General features: G+C 36.3%; 1 protein-coding gene across 1 annotated transcript in view; it reads left to right on the plus strand.

Annotated features, from left to right (window-relative positions):
- Nucleotides 1-20,694, plus strand: part of EYS (eyes shut homolog) — a 1,534,343-nt gene that overhangs the window by 1,419,934 nt on the left and 93,715 nt on the right. The window lies entirely within an intron of this gene.

The following is a 20,694-nucleotide window of genomic DNA, read 5'->3' on the forward strand; positions in this document are numbered from 1 at the left end:
CTAGATATTGTAGACCAGTTTTTGTTGTTGTTGTTGTTGTTGTTGTTGTTATCTTTAAACAAAGACAGACATATTAAAAACCCATGACATGGTTATTTTATAGCAAGGAACAAAAATCACAAATAATATCCATGGGCCTCTCCTTAGGAAAATCTAGTATGTGGAAATCCTAAATCACAAAAAAGAACAAGATACTATAATATAAGATTGTTTTAAGAAGTAACTTGCCTAAGAAGGTAATATTAGCTTTGATATAGAGAAATAAATATTTCTAGAGATAATTAAAAGTATTTGGTATTAATATTTCATCAACTCAGGATTGGACTTGTTTCATTTTTATTTTCACCATAAAAAACTTATTGTTTTTTTTTTAAGATTTAATTTATTTGAGGGGTTGCAGAATCTCAAGCGGATTCTCTGCTGAGTCCTGAGGTCTGACAGGGCTCAGGCTCACACCCCTGAGATCTTGACCTGAGCGGAAATTAAGAGTCAGATGCTCGCCTGACTGAGGCACTCTGGTGCCCTCTACCATAAAAATTTAAAAAAACAAAGCTTACTACCTCTTTGGGGTTAGTGGTATTTGTTACCAAATTCTAGAGTAAGGTTATCAAAGTGAGCAGAGGTCACTATGCCCCAGGTGCAAAATGAAACAAACCGATCTAACCTGTCCTGACTCCTCAAAAAGCTAGAGCACCACACCCTGACTTAACAGGTATGAAAATTGAAACTAGATAAAGAAGAATTTGTGACTAAAAGGTATTGAAATTTTTGATAATATATATCTTTAAGGGAATTGGGACAATGGATTTATACTTAGCTGGAAGAGGGGAAGTTAAGAAGTACAATGAGTTTCATTCTCTTTGTGGCAGGATTATATCAGAAGTTAGTCACTTTTATAATAGAAAAGGCATTGTACACCCAATGGAATTGAAGTTTTACCTTTCAAATAAAAATAGAACCATTCATTCTATTGAGGTAAAAGCTATTGAAAAATGCAGTTGATCACAAAAAAAAATTTGATTACTGAAGGATGAATCATCAGTGTTGCTTCGTAGTTGAAAATCAGACTGATCACATGAAATAAGAAGTGAAGATTTATTTTTTAAGTAGGCTCCACACCTAGTGTGGAGCCCAGTTAGGGACTTGAACTCATGGCCCTGAGATCAAGAACAGAGCTGAGATAAAGAGTCAGATGCTTAACTGAGCTACCCAGGTGCCACAAGAACTGAAGGGCTTGAACTCATGGGGCTTGAACTCATGGCCCTGAGATCAAGAACTGAGCTGAGATCAAGAGTCAGATGCTTAACTGACTGAGCCACCCAGGCACCACAAGAAGTGAAGATTTATAAGCATGTCTTCCCATATTTACAAAAAAGTTGTTTATTCCCATCTCTTACTCTTTTAGGGCTCCAGAGATCCAGAGATTAATGGATTATTGAGACAGGAGATATTAGCAAAATTTATTAGTCTCCTTGTTTCATTGTAGGTAAGAAGACATTCATACGTGCACCCATCCAGAGGAATTTCTCAAAATAATTAACCCTTTCACTAACATATTCCACAAAAGTGCCAGAGCAATTTGAGATTCCTGCCCTCATGAAGCTTACCTTCTAGCTGAGAAGATCAAAAGAAAATAAAACAGCTCACAACGCAGTATAAAGTTTAAGAAAAGAATTATGAAGGAAATAAATAAGGAGTGTAGGGAGTAACTAGGGAGAAGGGTACTCTTCCAGGCAGGTGCTCTTGACAAGAATGACTCCAGAAGAGTAGAGATTTATGCTAAAGCCTAAAGAATAAGAAATAGGACATATGAAACCAAGAAAACAACTATTCAAGCAGAAGTTTCAGAAAAATGAAAGACTCTGAAAAGAGCTAGAACCCGGGCTTTTTGAAGAATGAAAAGGTGCTGCTCTAGCAGAGCATAAGAGAGCAAGGGAGAAAACTGTATCTGACATGAGCAGGGCCTACATCATAAAGGGTCTTAGGCACATGGGAAGGTTTTAGACTTTTTTATTTCTAAGTGCCCCTAAGAAGCCATTGGAAGGTTTTAAAGAGGCAGGTGATGTGTATGTATTTGTTTAAATCATTCTGACTGCAGAATATTGATTTTAGAAGGCTTTTGTCAGTGACCCTGACAAAAGATAATTTTGCCTAAGACCAGGGAAGTGGAGATGGAAATAAGTGGGTGAACTTGAGATCTGTTCTGGAGATAGTAGTGACAGAACTTGCTGAAAAGAGTGTGAGAAGGGCTGAACAAGAACATCTAGAGTTCTTTATTTTATTTGTTTGGACTATAGGTATTTTATTTTATTGTTGTGCCATGAGGAGGGTTCAGAGTATAACAGGGTTTTTATAGGGCATTATTGGGAGATAAACAAGTTTTATTGTGTACAGATGAAGAAAAAGATGCCTGTTAGATATCCAAACGGAGAAGATATATATAGGCAATTGGGTAAATCATGCTCAAGCTCATAGGAGAGTTCAGGACTAAAGATATAATTTGGAGAGTCATCAAAGTAGAGGTGGTGGTTAACACCATGGAATCAGAGGTTATCTAAGAAGAAAGTGTAGACAAAGAGGTGAAGAGAGCCAAGAACCAGAGTTCCACTATTTACGGATCTGGTAAAGGAGAGAAGGCCATGTGAAATGCCAATACCGTCCCCAAACACCCCTCCCACATTATCTTTCAGCCCATAGATATTGTTCCTCTGGTGATGTTACATTACCTTAGCTTAGATCTCCCATCAAAGCAGAACCTGGATAAAGAATTGCATTCAACAGTTTATTTTGGAAACGATCTCGAGAAACTGGAGCGAAGTGGAGACTTGGAGGGAATACAACAGGAAAGGGAGAAAGTCAGTACAAAGATGTCCTATGGGGTTGAACTGTGGCCAATTGTGCTCGACTCTGAGACCTTATGAGGAACCGTCTAAAATGACAACATTGTCTGATCTTAGGAGGAAATGTATAGGATGATTCCGACAATTGCCTGCTCACAGGACAAAAGAGAGATGCATTTAACCATTGACTCCTGGTTCATTGTAACTGAGCGTTCCCCTGCGGGACCTTATTTTCCCACACTTCTACATTGCCATACAAAACTAGCAAAAGTGCAAGCTCTTGCAAGCATCTCAGATAAGCAAAAGAGCTAGAGAAGCTGGAGATCAATAGGAGGAAAGAGAGCTTAACATATCAACACTCCAGTAACAATCACAAAAATGCCCAAAGTGGCAGCTCCCTCCAAGAGCCATCTTTGCATCCGCAAACATCAAGGCTTTCTTTACTCCCCCGACTAGTACAGGGTAGTGTCCCATATCATTTCTTGGACCATTCACTGTTACCAATCTGACCTTCAGGAGATTCTCTAGAACATACTGAATATGTATCTATTCAATAGAGAAAAGCATAGAGCAAACCAATAAGCATAGGTGGTGCCCAGTTGCAACCACACGTGAGAAAAGGCACAGAATAATATCCAAACTCCAAACTCCGTTTTTTATCTTTGCCTTTTTGTTAATACCAGAGGATGAAAAATCAGCCAGTTTTATCAGCAGTTGTATTTGCTACATAGCACTTTTTTTTTTCAGATTATAGCCATATCTACCATATTAAATAGATTCTTTGGAGGATAATAGGAAATATAATTATGACGTTTCCTACCTTGTTGATGTTTCCACTGGGGAATTCATCCCGGGGCAATCATGGCAGTGATGACAGGAGCCAAAATAAACAAACACTGCAAATGGAAAATTCACAGCTGCCTTCCTTTGTAAAGTGCTTTACTTTCCACATTCGTGCTCCTCATTCACACTTCCTGTTGCCTCTTCCTATATGCAAGAATAAGCTCTTCTTGTTTTCTTAACCACATCATTTTAAAGGCAAAGGGGGGAATGCTTTATCTTGTTTCTTGCTCTCTGTGTCTCTTCTAAAAATATGTCTTAATTTACTGTATCCTCCCAGCCTGCTGCGCCTGTCAATGGAGCATGGCTTTTGAAGAAAATAGTGTAACATGTAGCCTGAAAGCCTAGACCCTGGAATCCTCATCGCTGGGTTAAAATCCCGACTCCCCTGCTGCATAGCCTGCAGAGTGACCTTGAGCAAGTCACTTGGTCTCTCTGTGCTTCGACTTCAAACAATCTACTAATAGAACCTAACTTACAGAGTTCATGAGAAATAAATGAGATGACTCATGTAAATTGCTTCACATATCACTGGACACATAGAAAATGCTTTTGTGTTTTTTTTTTAAGAGCGTTCAAGCCAAGACTCTGACCCCACAGAAAACTACCACATCTTGTCACTGTGGGAAAGAGGGCTGGATCTCCATCCTATCTGAAAAGAAAACTCTAGAATGTCAAAGGAGATCAAAATTAATTTCCTTTTTAAGAATTTTTCTAACTTGTGACATTCTTTGCAGTGATTAGAGACAAGCCAGGGTATTACAAAGTCAGGTAGGAAAGCAACGCTCCAGGGATACAGATAATCACCAGGCTATTTAAGGACATGATACCTCTATAAAGCAGCTTAATGTCAGGCTGGCATTTTGTAATGGCATATTTCAAGTATATGTAATTTTCTGTCATGTAAGCTCGTAACTCTTTTGATAGCATCCACTCTGATATGATCCAGCTTTTTCTCTCCGACTCAACAGCTGTTTGATTACCCTGCTGTTCAACCCGTCTCAATATCCCTCATTTCCCTCCATGTTTAAATTGTCTATTTTCTAGCTCCTGGTTACAAAGAAATGTTAAAGGATCAAGCCCAATCCCAGAGGGAAGCAAGGAGACAGGGGTGATTGTGGCCACACAAGAAAGCACTCAGGAAAGTGATTCCTCTTGTTCTGGGTTGAAGGCAACCTTTTAGTGTCCTGCATTTTTTTCTTCCTTAAGAACTGAGGGAATTGCCTCTCCTTTTGCTCAGTTGGAAGGTTCACACCTCGTGCCTTTCACCTTTTTTTCTATTTCAGCATCTGCAAAGAAAAAAAGTTAGATTGGCACAGCTGAAAAAGCAGCACTTAAAATAAATATATATATTATTGTACACTGAAACGTTCTTGAAAAATAGCTTTGATGGACTCCTGCAATCCCACCCACTGCGCTGAATTAACACCTTTCTTTCATTTGTGCAAGTGGCAGTCGCTGCAGAGCAAAGTTACAGTTCTTGTTCCAATAATTATTACTACTAGTTTGTGTTTATAAGCGAATGAGTCTGTGTGTATGTGTGTGTGTGTGTGTGTGTATCTGGGAAAGATGTTTCCTAGTCAAAGTCTTTCATTAGGTTTAGAAATTGCTCATGTGTCTCTAGTTACTTCTGTCATCTTTCTCTGAAGGCATTTTTCTTCCTAGCAATGAGTGGTGTTGGGTTTAGTTATATTACACACACACACACACACACACACACACACACACACACACCTATTAAAAACAAGATAGTAAGGTATTTTGTCTTGGGGAATTATATTGGTTCTGGCAGAGCCACCAGTTTCTCAAACAATCTATTCTCTCCTTTCTTACTAATGCATCCCTGATTGTATTGGAGGCAGTAATGTGCCCAACTAAAATGTCCCGGCCTCCCTTAAAACAGAGTGCAGCCATGGAACTAAGTTATGGCAAGTGAATATAAGCAGAAGTGTCCGAGGATTGTACTGACCTCTGGGAAAACTCCTGAAGAGCGACATGACTCCCACCCTTGATTCTTTTTTTAGGTTCATTCTTTTTTTTTTTTTTTAAGATTCTATTCATTTATTCATGAGACACAGACAGAGAGAGAGGGAGAGAGAGAGAGAGGCAGAGACACAGGCAGGAAGAGAAGCAGGCTCCATACTGGGAGCCCGACGTGGGACTCGATCCCAGGACCCCAGGATCACGCCGGGGGCTGAAGGCAGCGCTAAACCACTGAGCCACCCAGGGACCCTCTTTTTAGGTTCATTCTAAGCTTATAATGTGTAAGAGGTGACTCAAATTCCAGAAGTCATCTAGGATCTTAAGCAACCTTGAAAACTGAATATACATGCTACCATGATGAAGCAAAAAAGATGGAAAAGCTTAATTAAGTCCCTGATAACTCTGGAACCACACCATACCATTCAGGGATTGTCCAATGTCACACATTTTTGTTAATGAGGGAGAAATAATCTATTTTCCTTAAATCTCTACTATTTTGTTATACATTTTCTGTTATATGTAGCTAAACTTCATACTTACTGATATGGTTACTGAACTTTATATCCTGATATGTTTTCTCAAATATTTCTGATTTTATTTATAAGCTCTTCGATTCCTTCTCAAAGAGAGAGAAAGTACAGGATTTCTTGTATCTTATTTATCTTCTTTCAGTCTAGGAGATTTAATAAATTACAACTTTATAAAATATATTTTGCAACCCAATAAAAGTATGGTATGAACATTATTCTAATACCGTAAAAGAAATACCAAAGCAAGCAGCAAAATGAAAATGATATTTTTGCAAATTAAAAAAATAATAAGACAGCATATTTTAGATCTTACTTATGAAACATTACCTCTTATTTTAAAAGTACCCCCATGAGGCAATTTGTAACAATCACACTAAATGAAAAATCAAATTAATTAGTAGATTTTCACATCTCAATTCCTAGGAAGGCATGCAACTATTATTGTCTGCTTTTATATTTTTTTATTGTCTGCTTTTAAACAGAGAACAAAGAATATTCACTATCAAACTCTTACTAACCATTTACCTCTGGAACACCATCAGTAGAACACTAAACTGCAAAGACCAAATGTTCCTTCTGTTCAATTCAGCACTTTGTCATTGTTTAGCAACCTCACAGAATTTTCCCTCCCCACACAAGCATTTCCTGCTTATTAAAAATGTCTTTAAAATGGATAGACTGCACACAGGAGTAGAATTGTCTCTCCTGAATATATTTATGGCAAATTGATTTTGTAGACATTTGCAGAAACGTAGACCTCTGCAGTTTATCCCACAGCTCGCCAGAGAATTGAACTTTGCAGGTTTGTCAGCCCAGGGCCCCCCACAAAGAGTCGATTTTTTGGTATCAAATGAATACTGTCAGATCCTACCACACCTATCAGGTTATGCTTGGTTGGTTTAAGAGCTATGCTAATGTGATGCACCTGCCAGTTACCAAGCAATGGAGAACACAAACACATTTGCTGTACATTAGAAAACTCTTCACAGAAACAGAAAATTGACTAGAGTCTGGGTAAATTTATGCTACATGAAAGACTGTAAAGTCAACATTTTATGAAGAGGCAATGGAATTTATTGATAGAGAGGAATGAAATAAACAGTGATGGAGATGCCGGTGTGTGATGTAAATTGCCTACCATTCCGTACAGTGATTAGCAGTTACTCAGTTCAAGGCATTTTTTGTTTGTCTATTTCCACTGACACACTCACATTGTCTTTTGGAATATTTTGTCATCCTATGACTTTGTGCTTGAAAATAGCTTCCTCTGTCTCTTGGGATGAGGTAAGAACTGCTTGAAAGAAAGTGCAGACCTGACATGGCAGATCCCACCTCATTCTGTAGCCCCCACCTTACACCCTCTGTCAGTTCACACTACCTTGTATTTATCCTTAAAATGTTGGCTATGTATCGTGTGAGTCCTTCCCTCAGACAGTCAGCTCTGTGATGGTAGATATCACATCTGCCTTGGCCATCACCATACCTGTGGAGTAGCAAATGTTGCCTGACATATGGTAGGCTCTCATGTTTTTGCAGAAATGAAAATTTGAAAGTTCTACAGAATATTCAACTAAGCTCTTACCTTGAGCCTACTATTATGCCTATTACTTAAGAGCTAGTCAATAAGTGTCAAATTGAAAAAGTAAACTAATAAAACAAGCAATGAATGAATAATCTAATCTGGAACATTTCAAAAAGTGTGGTCCACAGTGTTGTAAGGCCCATAAAAAAGAGTGTGTTGAAATGAACTCACATCTACTAAGTGCTCACTATATGCCAGGCCCTCAGCTAAGTACTTTACCTTCATCTTCCTATATGATCTACATAATAACCCAATGAGGTATGTCATCATTTCAATTGTGCAGATAAAGAACCTGAGGATCAGAGAATTTAAATAATCAGACAAAAGTAAAATAGTTCATGGGTGGTGGGTAAATCTGGAATCCAGATCTCCCTGACTTCAGCCTCTTTTTTTAAATAGTATGTAGTACTCTGTTCTCCTTTTAGGAATTCAAGTGTATAGTAGTGATGTGGGAAACAAAGGCAAAAGAAAAATTAAATGTCCTTACCCCGCACTGCCCACTGACGAGTTCTTGAGACAGGCAGAGTGACCTTCCTCTAAGAACTCAGCTGCCCTGATGTTGATACTTTACTTAAGGCAAAAGGCGATCTTAGCCCCACCTCCTCCACTCTTCCAGGATCCTGTAAGTCTACTTTAACGTATAAAAATTCCTTTAGAAATTTCCTTTATCTCTAAACCCCTCAAGATATGTGTTGGCAATCATTTCCCCAAACATATGACCCACCAACCCATCTGACTCCTGACTAAGGTTTCATTAGTCAGTAATAAATGACCTTTCCTCAACAGTAGCTAGCCCCATCAAGGTCTTGGAAACTTTGCTTTCAAAATTCCTTAGGGACCTAGGATATCCCTAACCCTCTCCCTACTTGAAAGTATATAATGGGCCACTCCTCATGACCCCAGCACAGCTCTTTCTGCCCAAAGGTCCTGTCCCCATGCTTTAATAAAACTACTGTTTTGCACCAAAGACATCTCAAAATTTCTTTCTTGGCCATCAGCTTCAATCCCAAAAGTCTTTTCTACATCAGTAGCACAGTGAAGCCTCTGAGAAGTCCTTTAATAACACAGCATTAAACCAAGAGCTCTTCTGTCTCATAGAACAAGCATTTCACAAAATACACCACAGTAGTTCCCAAAGTGGTATATGTACACTCCACTGTGGTATATTAATTTTCTTTTTTGCCTTAATCTTTTAATTGCTACTGTTGTGTATTATGATGTCCATATTATATTAGTGTATTTGTATACCAATAACAATTTTAAATTAACATATTTGGGCCATGATCTAAAAAGTTTACAGACCACTCATTTAGACTATTCCCTTTCAAACATGGCCTGGATTTTTATTAGTTACATTGATTTCAAAGAATTAATTTAGAGAAGCTTATTTCAAATTTTGGTTGGAATGTTTAGGACATTTAATATATATAAAATTTATTATCTATTTCCAATTGGTTGATATTGTTAGAGGAAACAATGGAGCGGCATATTCACGAGCTACTTATTCGTGTTCTTAAAGTACATTAAAGCCACCCACTCACCCCAATACAATTCAATTTACTTAAATTTGCATTCTTTTAGCTCATTCTAACTGAGCTGTGAAGAAGGCAACAAGAGGACTATGGATACAAGAGTAGAGTGACAAGTGCCTCTGCTAATGCCAGCAGCAATCCCATCATAGAAAGTCAAGGATAAAATGTCATATGGCCATTTTCTGGAAATGTGTTCATATGTGGTAGACATTCCCAGATGCAAAGAGTCACATAAGGCCACTGAGACCTAAACTACATAGAATAAGTAGGAGCTACTTCTCTTTTTTCTGATTGCAATTTAATAAAAATTAAAATGCTTACATTATACTATGCATTTATCAGTTAGGGTTTTGTTTTGTCTTCATTTTTCTCAATGAGTCAAATGAATTGATACTGTTTTCTTATTCTTTGTACTCTTAGCAAATGATGACCCTTCAATAATTTAAGTGTCCTTAAAAGTATTCAACTTTGATGAGGAAGCACATAATCAGTGAATATGAATTCCCATTCATATAATTGGGGAAATGCAAGTTATATTTCACATATTTGATAAGAACAACTAAACCTGAAAAGATTGACGCTTTTAGAGGTATCACTTTGTCAACTCAGACAGATAAACAGGTTTTTAGAGAAAAACATTATTCCATCAAAGGAGCATTTTTGGAAAGCATATCAATTACTGTAGAATTGATTAGTCAAAATAATTAAACTGATCATTTCAATGCTCTCATGTCTTATATCTATGATTAAAAGACTTGGCAAATGAGTTCTGGGATTCCTATCATTATGCATTTGTGAAACAAATATTAATTGGGGAAATAATGAGAAAAAATAATATGTCTCAAAATTAATTATAATTTGTAAACAAAGCCTGACTTAGTATGTACCTTTGTCGCATTAAGATTATCCAACGTATCCAACATATACATGCTTTCTACAATATTAGCATTCCATATGCTTTCCCTGGCCTTATCCCATCCCTTACCCTTGAGAAATAAAGGACAAATCCAAAGGTAAGGGTAAGCAGTCTTAGATAATCAAGTCATGATCCCTGTTTGGTTGTAATGATGATTTTATAAAGCCTGAATGTGAATGTGAAGTACAAAAGGGAGTTCTACACATCCAATATCAGTAGTATGGCTCATGTCTCAAAATGTAGGAATCACTTAATATGAACCATCATTCCCGAAGGGCTACTTGAGTCCTTATTTTTATAAGTAGGATGTGTTGTAGGGATTTACAAAGAACTGGGCTTCCTCTTCATTTCTGATATTTCAAAATTTGTAGAACAAAGAGTACCTTGCAGAAACTCACCTATTAATCTATTTTAAATTAAGAGGTTTTCTTTTCCTATGGGTTAAACAATAGACAAATATAGGTATATTCAATTCCCTTGTTCTAATGAAAGCACTTTGTCCTGAGTAAGGGATTTGCAGGGATTGAATTAACTCTTTCCTGACTCTGCTATTCTCAATAACTTCAGAGCATAACTAGTGCCTTGTAAAGTTAATATGGCTCTTTGAAAGTCAGCACTTTACTGCCCATTTCAATTTGCATCCATGACTTAACACCTGGCAGGGAACATCCAGTCTTTTCCAGAGGGCAAATCTAAATATTGCACCTAATGATTCAGTCTCAGAAATGACATTTTGTAATTCTCTTTGCCATTCTAAAGGGGCCAAGGGTATTTTTGAATCTCATCTTTTTTGTTCTTGTGTATTAAATCAACTTGAAATTGTTAAAGTGAGGCTCTTTCTGCCCTGAAGATGTTAAGCTCTAGAGAAAGAAAAGCTGTCATCAGAGTGAGTGGTTGATAATTCTGCTCATTGGAGTGTATCCCTGTCAGTCTCCAGGTAGACGGCTTAACACACACCTTGTTGACAGCTACCACCAAAGGGGGATTTCCTGCAGAAATATCACTGTGGCTGCCCAGCTGCATGAGTCCCCTAAGTACTTGTCAGGGTTGCTATCTTAACCATGGCAGAGTTGATTTTTCCTGAGATAGCCATATCCACTGTGTGTTAAGTTTGATTGCCTATGTAAGCTTTAAAAACAAAATGTTTAAGAATTATATGTTCCAGAGGTCTTTTTGTTTGTGGATTAAAAGAGCCCTTAACAGCATCGTCTGCTTCCTCCTCCATTATACCTCTCTCCTCCATCACTTGTTGTAACAAACAAATACTTTGAAGGAAAGTGCATCTTTAGGAGCCTATATTTTAAGCTACTGAATTCTAGTCTAAGTCAGTGTGGCAAAAGGAAAATGGAAAGCATCAACAGCCATCTCTTCCACATGTTCTGACAAATAGGGGCTTATGCAATTTCCCACCCCGCAAATCAAAGGACTTAAGGTGCCTCTCTGCCAACATCTAAAAGCTTTCATGGTTATTCAACATTTGCCCTGTTGGAATAAGAGCATATCAGAACACCTGTGCAATACACAAAGGGCTGCAAAATTATGGGTGTATTAAGCAAAGTCTAATTTTAACTTGAGAAAAAAAAATCCCCTTGACAAAAGCCTATTTCCAGAGAAGCAGCTTTTGTAAGAACAAACTTAGAAATGATTATATCCCAAATGTGCTACTTGGTAAAACTGAAAAAAAGTGTTGCTCCAAGCATTCTTAGATACGGAAAGCAAAAGAACGCCACCTCTGTTTTTCACGCTTTATTCTCTAGAGTGGAGTAGGGTGCCACATCTTATCAACTCTTTAACATCTGCATGCTGTAATTAATGAATTTCATTGTTTCAGCAAACTCAAATAAATACTGTTTTGTTAACTAACAAGCCTTTATGTCACTTTATAGATGATGAAATCTGAAGTTGGCAGTATTAAACTATTAGTGTTGTATAAGGGGAAGGCCCTGCACTGGAGAACAGAACCCACACCCAGGTCCAAAATCTGAAACAACCAGCTGCGTGACATCCAACAAGTCACTTCACCTCCCTGCACTTCACTTCCTTCATCAGCTAATAAAGGAGTTGAATAGATCATCCTCCTCTTCATTTTTTTTATTCTGATCAGAACCCTTAGATTGAGAATAGGGAAAATCAGTTATGAGTTATTCCTGCTGTTTTATTTTGTGTCTCCTTCATTACAGTTCATTATGAAGCAGCTAATCAGAGTTAGCAGATATTTAAACTTGCAATGAAGACATTGTTCTAAGTGCTTTATATATCTCATTTAATTCTCAAAAGAGCACAAAGGGCAGCTATTATAGATCATCCCCATTTTCTAGATGAGAACACTGAAAATTAAGGTAAATAACCAGTATGAAGAATGGCTGGTTTGTGGCAAAGCTATGTTCTTAACTTTTATGTCACTCTGAATCCCACAAGTGTCTCAAATACAGATTCAGTTACACTGTACTTAAAGCACTAATCATGGAAGTGATTACTGATCATTTCAATAGAGACTGAAATTATAAAATATAAATTAATAACTGATGAATAATAATCTTCTTAAGCATAATAGATGTAGTACAAAATTATGAATCATTGACAAAGTCTTCCCATGTTATTAAAATGCTATCTAAACAAACCTAAGTACTTGCAAAGATGTGTTATCAGTTATGAGTTGTCCCATTGGTGCAGAAATTTATTAGATCTGACATCAATGTTCTTTACTTTTAGTAAAATGTATCCAAGTGAAAAACTCAATATTAGAAATTACCTGGAAAATTATGAGATAATAAATATGGTTTAATTATGTCATTTTAATTGTAAGAAAACTCATTCTAAAATTTATTCATTTGATAAATACTAAATAAGAACCTATTACGTGCTGGGCCCATCCCAGGTGCTTAGTAAAACCTGGTAAACAAAACAGGCATACCTTCTTCAGTGAGACTTGAAATCCAAAAAGGCTACAGGCAAAAAGTAAATAAATATATTATCAAATTAGGACAGACGCTGTGGAAGAAATAAACAAATGACATGATAAAAACAGCAGAGTGGGACCCGCTTGGACAGGTGGTCAGGGAGGGCTTCTCTGAAGAGGCCAGTGAAATTAGAGCATAAAGAACAAGGCAAGGGTGGCATAAGTGACTTTAGAGAAATAAGTTGAAGCCACATCATTCAGGGCTTCGTAGGTCATAGTAAGGAGTTTGGATTTTCTTCAGTGTCCAATGATAAGGCATGAGCTTAAGGAGGGGAGTGATTTGCTTTGATTTGTGTTTATAACCCATGACTTGGGTCAGGAGTACTAGAAGAAGGGGGACAGACGTAGCTAATGCAAGAATTCATGTAAGAAGTGAAGTTTTCTGAGCAGAGTGGGGAAAAAAACTAGCTAAATTCAAGTTTTATTTGAAAGTAGCTTTCATAAGACTTACTAGTAGATTGTGTTGAGGATGAGAAGAATCAAAAATGGCTACCAGATTTTTGGATTGAGTGATTTAGATAATAGAATGCTTTACTGAGAAGTGAGAAGAAGAAGCTTGGCATAGAAACAGGAGTTTAGTTTTGCTTTAGATGCCTGTAGAATATGTAAGTGGACAAGTCAAAGAGGCAAGGGATGGGCAGCCCGGGGGCTCAGTGGTTTAGGGCCACCTTCAGCCCAGGGCCAGATCCTGGAGACCCGGGATCAAGTCCCATGTCGGACTCCCTGCATGGAGCCTGCTTCTCTTTCTGCCTGTCTCTGCCTATCTCTCTCTCTCTCTCTCTCTGTCTCTCATGAATAAATAATAAAACCTTTTTTTAAAAAATTTAAAAAGAAGCAGGGGATATTTCATTTTAAATTCATAAAACTACATGGAATCACTTATGAAGAGAATGTATAGAGAGCTACATTCTGGGAACTACAACATTTAGAATGTAGGTATCGAATAAAGAGGAGCAAAGAAAAGAAGACTGAGGAAGGTCAGTGGTGGAAGAAAAAAGCCAGGGGAGCAAGGTGTGACAAAAGCCAAGGGAGGCCTACTTTCTGGGGAAAAGGCTCTACTAGGGCCTTATCCCACCTGAGAGATGGCGTGTTCCCTACCTCAGCCCCTCTTGCCTTCCTGCCTCACCTAAGGAGGGAAAAAAAGCTAAAAAAAAATTTTCTGAAAGTCACACAGGAACACAGCCTGCTAAGAGACTGAAACTGAATCATCACCTTCCCACCACAGGTGCAAGGCTCCAGTGTACTAACAGTGGACACGACAGACAGAGCCACAAGATATGCTATCACTGAAGAGAAGGACCAGGGAAACTCAAAGTTAACAGAGTAGACACAAACAATGACTCGAGAGCAATTTCAAACCTCTGGCATCTGTGGCTTCCCCAAACATCAAATAAAGCCCAACTGCTAGTCAGATTAACACAAAACCCCACACTAAAGCTTTTTACTTTAGTTCCTATTACATGACACATGTCCAGCTTTCAACAAAAAATTACAAACCATACTGAAAAACAAAAAAGAAAAGAAAAATTATCTGAAGCATCAGAGCCAGTTATAGATATGAGACTGTTATTCTAATTGTCAGATAAAATTTTTAATCAGTAAGACATAAACATCACTTCAAATCATACAGATATTAGGAGGATTTGATGAACCACTTCATGTCAATATATTTGAAAAATTATATTAACTCCATAAAATCTTAGTAAAACAAAACTATTTAAAACTAGCATAAGAAAAAGTAACAAACATGAATCATAATAAAACTCCTAAAGAAAAATCTTCCCGCTAAGAAAATCAAAACTCGTGTGCCTTTAGTGACAAACTCTTCTGATTATATAAGGAAGAAATAACACCAGTTTTACATAAACTTTTCAAGTGAATAAAACAAGAGGGGAAAACTTCCAACTTCTTCCATGAGACAAGCACAATCTAGGTATTGCCTTTGAGGAGAAAAACAAATGACAGTCCAGGCATGAATATTGAAGCAAAGTCCTAAACAAAATAATAACAAACATATTCCAGCAATTCTTAACTTGGAAGAGGTTACAGGGAAATAGCGAGTTCACTTGATGAACTCTGCATGTTTTATTTTGATTTGTAAACTTTTCTGTATTCTACTTCAATAGAAAGCTAAATACAAGAAAAATCAGTCATCTAAATTATCAACCTTAACTTCATCCCTTTGGCTAATCAGAAAGTTAGAGTGCCATTTGGTAGCATCATAAGCACAATATTTCTATATTTCCCCCCTTTCTTGCTTCTTGTTCAGAACACAGTCTGGATATCTATTTTCCATATCCACCTCACAGATTGCTCACTGAAACCTGCCTCATTTCAGATGAAGGACTCAAGTTTTGCCTATGTAGCAAGGAAAAAAAAATCAATGACAAATGTCTCCACTGAGAACAGAAAACCCTCATCAGTTTGCACACTGTTTTTAATTTCAACCAGGATCCTCAAGAATAGTGTATGTGTAGGCAAGTAGAAAAACAAAAACGTAACTGGTCACTATGAAAGTTATGACAGTTCCAGAGTGTATTCAAATGTGGGAAAAACAAAACTAAAGCAAACAAACAAAAAAAAACCAAGTGTGGTATTTTTCTTATAAAATATTCCATTTTTTTTAAATTGTTGTCAGTATAACAGTGCTGTCAACAAATATCGATTGAATGCTACATGGGAACTGATGCAATACCATCATATCAGATGCTATGGGGAATACAAAACAAATATAGTCTTTACCCTCAAATTTATTGTTTTGAAAGGTGGGAATGGATGTAGTAAAGTGAGAAAAAATACTTTTCATTAAAAAAAAATCAAAGACTGGTACAAGACTGAGTTATAGCAAAGGATTATGTCTGATTCTTCTTTATGTCCCTCAAAGTTATTAGATGCTGTTATTTTCACCTACTGTTTTAGTAGACTAATAAATATTTGCTGGATGAATTGCATTACATTTGTGAGTTGTGCTGACTGAGGGATTATTAGTATTCTTCAAACAATAGGGATCCTAATAACTCTAATCCTTCTGTTACTATTTTGAAAATCACTCCTTCATTTCTTACCGGTAGGGTCATTATAGACAGGAATTTTTTATGTAAGTGGATTAGATATTTTCTTTCCATTTTTTAGAACAAGGTTGCCGTTGTTCAGCATTAATTTCTGATAGATCATTTTTATTTTGTTATTTTTTTCCTTTTTCCCTCTTGTTCCTACATTAAACAAATACTGATATTTCATAAAAATTTCATGCTTTTAATCATGGCCTATATTATTGTTGATAACTTTGTGTGAATCACTTTACATTTTATTTTTTTCATTTTGTTAGAGGCTTTAGATTCTTTTTTGTAAAAGACAAAATGTTCACTTCTTATGTTCCCCCAAGAGCTTAGAGAAGTTGTTTCCCTAGGAAGTATTCAGCAGGACATGTATTTTATTGGTGTAATTATTGGGTCGAATAACATATTCATGTCGAACTTAAAAGATTTTGCCAAACTTGCCCTTCAAACAATTTGTGTTCCCACCAAAATATGAGACTAGGAGAGTATCTTTTCTCAAAATTTTTTAGCCACATTGGGATTTTTAAAAATGATCTCATCATTGTTTTAATTTGCATTCTTTTATTTATAAGTGTGGTTCAGCAGTGTCACTTGTATTTCTGTAAATCTCTTACTCATATTTCATGACCATTTTTACATGAATGCAATGTTTGCTGGATCCAGTTTTGTTAACAATAGCTTGAAAGCAGCCATCGGAGGAATATTTACAAAATTAAAAACAACTAACACTGCGGGGCTGCTGGCTGGCTCAGTCAGAGGAGCGTGAGGCAATCTCCCATCTCAGTCTTGGGGTAGTGAGTACAAGCCCACGTGGGGTGCAGAGATTACTTAAATAAATAGAACTTTAAAAAAAGTTCTAACCCTGCAAATAAGGACTTGCCTCACCAGGCCCCATGCCCTTGGAAAAGTTGTTAAACATTGGCCAGCATGATGCTACTTGGATTGTTTATTCTTGCTTTATGTTTGAATAAGTTCCTGGCAATTAGGGAAAAAAGGCATTTTGGCTGTCATGTGTGTTGTGATAAAAGGATTCTTTCTGTTCCCCATTTGTCTTTTTTTTAAATAATAATTTTATTGAGATACAATTTGCTTACAATAACATATATCATTTATTTATTTATTTATTTATTTATTTATAAAGATTTTATTTATTTATTTGATGGAGTGACTGAGAGAGCATGAACAAGAAGAGGGGCAGAGGGAGAAAGAGAGGGAGAAAACATCCCCCCACCCCCTGGTGACTGGGGAGCTGAACAAGGGGCTCAATCCCAGGACCTTGAGATCATGACCCAAGCCAAAGTCAGACCTTAACCGACCGAGCCACCCAGGCACTCCTACGCCCTTTTTAAAACGCACAGTTCACTGAAACCATCACCACTGTCTAATTTCAGACATTTGCATCACCCTAAGAAGAAATCAGTACCCATTAGCTTTCACTCCTCAGTATTCCCCTGCCCCACCCCTGGAAACCAATAATCTATTTTCTATTTCTGTGGATTTACCTATTCTAAACATTTAATATAAATGGAGTGATATGATATATGGCCTTTTGTGATTGTCTTTTTTCACTTATTATGATATTTTTGAAGTTCATCCATGTTGTAGTGTGTATCAGTACTTTATACATTGTTGGTGGGATTCTAAAACAGTGTAACAAATTTGGAAAACAAATTGCTCAAAATGTTTGACAGAGTTACTGTACGACCCAGCAATTCTACTCCCAGAACATACTCAAGACAAATGAAAACATGTATCTACAAGAACCTATATAGGAGTGTTCATAGCACATTATTCATAATAGCCAAAAAAATGGAAGCAACTCAAATGTATATCGACAGAAGAATGGATAATCAAAAAATGTTATACCCACTTGCAGAATCCATTTGTCTTGATTTTGTTTTCCCACATTCTTGGCATAAAGAAGCTTTTTCAATTTTAAGTAGCCAAATTTGTCACTCTCTTTCTGCTTTCTTTTACGATAGCCAGTTTAGAAGATTAAAATTATATCAACCCATGCTTTTTATTTTTAAAGCTATTATGGTTTCATTTTTTAGTTTTTTTAATTCTTTTTTATCCAGCTGGAGTATATATTTTGGGATTTGGAGTAAGTTAAAGAATTCTCCTTCATCCTAATGATTAGTTTACCTTAATAGTTACTGAATAATCCTTCTCTTTCTCAATAATTTGAAAAGCCACTCTCATAATAAAAATCTCCCAGATTTTTTGTGTCTTATTCTAAGCCCTTACTCCATGCCTAATATATTTCAATTAAAATCACGTTGGATTGATAAAATAATTTAGTGGAAATTAACAAGTTTAGTATATCAAAAATTCCTATCAACATTATATATATTTATGTTTTAATTTAATTGTATTTTATTTACATTCAATTAGTTAACATATTGTGTATTATTAGTTTCAGAGGTAGATGTCAGTGATTCATCAGTTGTATATGATACCCAGTGCTTATTACATCATGTGCTCTCCTTAATGCCTATCACCCAGTTACCCCATCCCCCCACCCAGCTGCCCTCCAGCAACTCTCAGTTTGTTTCCTAAGGTTAAGAGTCTCTTTTGGTTTGCCTCCCTTTCTGATTTCATCTTGTTTTATTTTCCCTCCCTTCCTCTATGCTCCTGTTTTGTTTCTTAAATTCCACAGATGAGTGAAATCACTTAACTTTCTCTGATTGACTTATTTTGCTTAGTATAATATTTCCATCCACATAATTGCAAATGGCAAGATTTCTTTTTTAGATGGCTGAGTAATATCCCATTGTATATATATCATATCTTCTTTATCCATTCATCTGTCAATGGACATCTGGGCTCTTTCCGTAGTTTGGCTGTTGTGGACATTGTTGCTGTAAACATTGGGGCGCAGGTGCCACCTTCAGATCACTACATTTGTATCTTTGGGGTAGATTCCTAGTATTGTAATTGCTGGGTCATAGGATAGCTCTGTTCTTAAACATTATTTGTATTTCTTCTTATTACAACTTATTTTATGTCTCAATGATTTTTAAAGTTTTATTTACAACTTGCCTATTGTGTATTATACTTCCATTGTAAATGTAAAGAAGGGATTTGGGGAAGATATCCTCCTTTATTACAAATTCCAATCTGTCCCTTTTGATAGGTATAATCTGAGGTTGGTAGGCAGCTTGTGAAAGTAGGGTCTGAAGTTCTAAGAGGATACCAGCAGGGTAGATTTCTCCTTTATGCATCAGGCAGGAGCCTGGAGATCAGTATCTTCAAACTCTGAGACATGATTAAAACAAAGTGAATCCAGGAGAAACATAAAATATAAGAATTTAGTGTTAATATTAAGAAATATTTTTAAAATAACAATAAAAGATAACAATAACTTAGGAACACAGAAAGCTGAAAGAAATAAAATAGAACTAAAAACAAAAGATAAAAATATAGGAAGAAAAAAAAATATAGGAAGTAAGCAATCACCCATATTAAGATATAAAATATTGAAATAAAAATAAATTGGAAAAAAGGGAATTGATGAAACTACAATAAATAAAATATAAATAAAATATAAAAGACCTTGTTTTTTTATAAAGCCAAAAAGATTCCTCAAAAGAGTGATTAAATTAAAAGGGGTTAAAAAAAATAAGATTAGGAATGAGAATATAATGGGAACACAGATAAAGAAGAAAAAGAAATTTAAAGGATAATGGAAACACCTTTAAAACTTAGAGAAAATGAATGTTTTATACCAAACTATAAATACTCAACTATAAATACTCAACTGAGTAATTATTTGTGAAAAAATAATTGTTTAATTACTATATTAGCATTTGGAAGGTAATGAAATATCTACTATATTTTTTTAAGTAAACCCTACCCTGAGGGCTCAAACTCACAAACTCTGAGATCAAGAGTTGAGCTCCTTTCAGCTAGCCAGGCACCCCAAATTATCTACTATTTTAAAAGTCACTTCAATGATACATGCTTAGATGTATTTTATCTATTAAGAACAAATTATTTCAGTTTTATTCATGTTTTTCCAAACCAAAAAAAAAAAAAAAAGCAAATGTTTCTCAATTCATTGTGATAAACAACCATGACACGAAGAAGAGAAAACTATAGACCAATCTCACTTGAGCCTCTAGATAAAGCTACCCTATGACCCAGCAATTGTACTACTGAGTATTTACCCCAAAGATACAGATGTGGTGAAATGCTGGGACACCTGCACCCCAATGTTCATAGTAGCAATGTCCACAATAGCCAAATTGTAGAAGGAGCCACGATGTCCTTCAATAGATGAATGGATAAAGATGTGGCGTATGTATACAATGGAATATTACTCAGCGATCAGAAGACACAAATACCCACCATTTGCTTCAACATGGATGGAACTGGAGGGTATTATGTTGAGTGAAATAAGTCAATCGGAGAAGGACAATCATCATATGGTGGCACTCATACATGGAATATA

This window comes from Vulpes lagopus, chromosome 1 (assembly GCF_018345385.1).
Source record: "Vulpes lagopus strain Blue_001 chromosome 1, ASM1834538v1, whole genome shotgun sequence".
NCBI classification, from domain to species: Eukaryota; Metazoa; Chordata; class Mammalia; order Carnivora; family Canidae; genus Vulpes; species Vulpes lagopus.